Consider the following 1,963-nt stretch of genomic DNA (forward strand, 5'->3'; position numbering starts at 1 on the left):
TGACATAGTTGTTGAAGTACTTCCAGAGTGTTGGAAGATTGAAGTCTAGATTCAGGAAGAATTTAACTCGGGGTCGGGAAGATTCTGATAAACAAAAGTCTAGACTCTAGGGTGAGTTTAGCTTAGTACTGGGGTAATCCTAAAGGATTCTTGTAATAGTAAAACTTTCTTGTTTTAATGAATTCGAAAAAAGAAAAACTTATGTCTTGTTTATTTCTGCATTTACTCTGAACTCACTGCACATACATATTCTACGTCTCTGTGGAATCAACTCTCTGTGACATTTCAAAGCTTGACCAAGAAGAAGATTGTGAGCCATAGGAAACAAGATAAATGATTATCTAGCGTACGCGACTACTCCAGCAAAAGCAAGACACCCTTTCGCTTCAGCCATGAATAAATCAAGAAGAAGATACCCATTTGTCAATGGTAGGTTCATCGAAACATTGTACTTATTCAGTGTTTGAGAAACTAACTAACGGATAAACAGAGGAACTGGTTAGTGCAATGGACAATTCTAGAATCATTCTTCTGGCTGGAGCTACTGGTGGTGTAGGTAGAAGTGTTGTTGATATCTTTGAGGAGAAGAAGCTCGACTGTTAAAGCTCTGGTACTAACCTTTTGGATGTACTTCTCGATATTAAAAAAATGTGGGCAGTCATAAACTTTGTGTGAAAATATCAAAAGGTAAGGAATGAAGAGAAGGCTCGGACGAAGTTAGTAACCGACATTGATTTCGTGAGGAACTCCACAGTTTCAAGATCATTGATAACTATTTGCTTACTTCTTAGATTCTTGATTTAATCAGTGGGCTAAAATCAGATTGTTGCAGACATTACAAAGGAAAATAAATTAGTTCCTGAATAGTTAAAAGGGGTGAGGAAAGTGATCAATGCTGTTTCTGTTATAGTCTGTCCAAAGGAAGGATATAAACCTGAGAGGCAAAAATACATTTAGGTTGTTTCTTAAAGATTTGATGCTCCTTTTTTATATATTCCCGCTCTGGGAAATGAGGGTTTTTAGATATGGATTTAACGCAAGGAGTCAGGTTCTTCTAGCCTAAGGTGATGGTACTGAAAGAACATTTCTTAAGCTCAATATTCAACAGAACTAAACATATAGATTGTATGGTGATACACAGATAAAAGGCGACTCTCCCGAGTTAGTGGAATACACGGGAATGAAGAACTTGATCAATGATGTTAAAGATAGTGTTAAACTTGAGAACGGGAAGCTTCTTTTCTTTGGTGGGGGTACGTTGAGTCGCGTAACTTGATTAGTCTCTTTACTTGACATAACCTTTTTTGAGAAAAAGTTGAAGTCGATGTATTTGTATATATAACACATTTAAATATCTACATTGGGGAGCCTTGGATGATGTTGTAATGGTAGTTTTCAGCGAAAGTAACGTCATAGTAGACCTAACCGGTGGTTTGTTTTCTTCTCTTTGCTTTTTCTTTTCAGCTTATGTTTAGCAAATTAAGAAGGACCATTCGAGCGTACATTCAAGAATCTAAGGTGCGTTTAGTTTCTTTCTCCATAGAAACAAGAATCTTCACTAAACTCTGAATTGGCATTTGGTTTATATGCGGTTACAGGTTTGTTCATGTTGGCTCTGTTTGGAGTAAACCGACCAGAGAGACCCGGTTTGGATCTAAGCAAACAACCTACGGATGTGAGAGTAAACAAGGAGCTTGACTTAATTCTCACTTACAAGTTGTAGACAGAAAATTTGAGAAACTCATTTTCACAAAAATTGAGGATTAAATCAAGAAGATGTTTAATTTCTCATTTTAGCTATTTTGTGTGTTTGTTTTCAAGTTAAAAAGTACCGTTCAGCGAACCTTTCACAATAGATCCTCAGAGTCATCCACCATAGAAAGACTACAAAGAGTATTTCAAGAATCTGAAAGATGGAATCACTGGCAAAGAAGCTTTGGAACAGAGCAATGTTTCTGTTTGA

General features: G+C 36.6%; 1 pseudogene; it reads left to right on the plus strand.

Annotated features, from left to right (window-relative positions):
* The first annotated feature begins 426 nt into the window (after positions 1 to 426).
* LOC125600463 lies at positions 427 to 1,475 on the plus strand (annotated as a pseudogene).
* Positions 1,476 to 1,963: the final 488 nt, after the last annotated feature.

This window comes from Brassica napus, unplaced genomic scaffold (genome assembly GCF_020379485.1).
Source record: "Brassica napus cultivar Da-Ae unplaced genomic scaffold, Da-Ae ScsIHWf_2276;HRSCAF=2934, whole genome shotgun sequence".
Lineage (NCBI taxonomy): Eukaryota > Viridiplantae > Streptophyta > Magnoliopsida > Brassicales > Brassicaceae > Brassica > Brassica napus.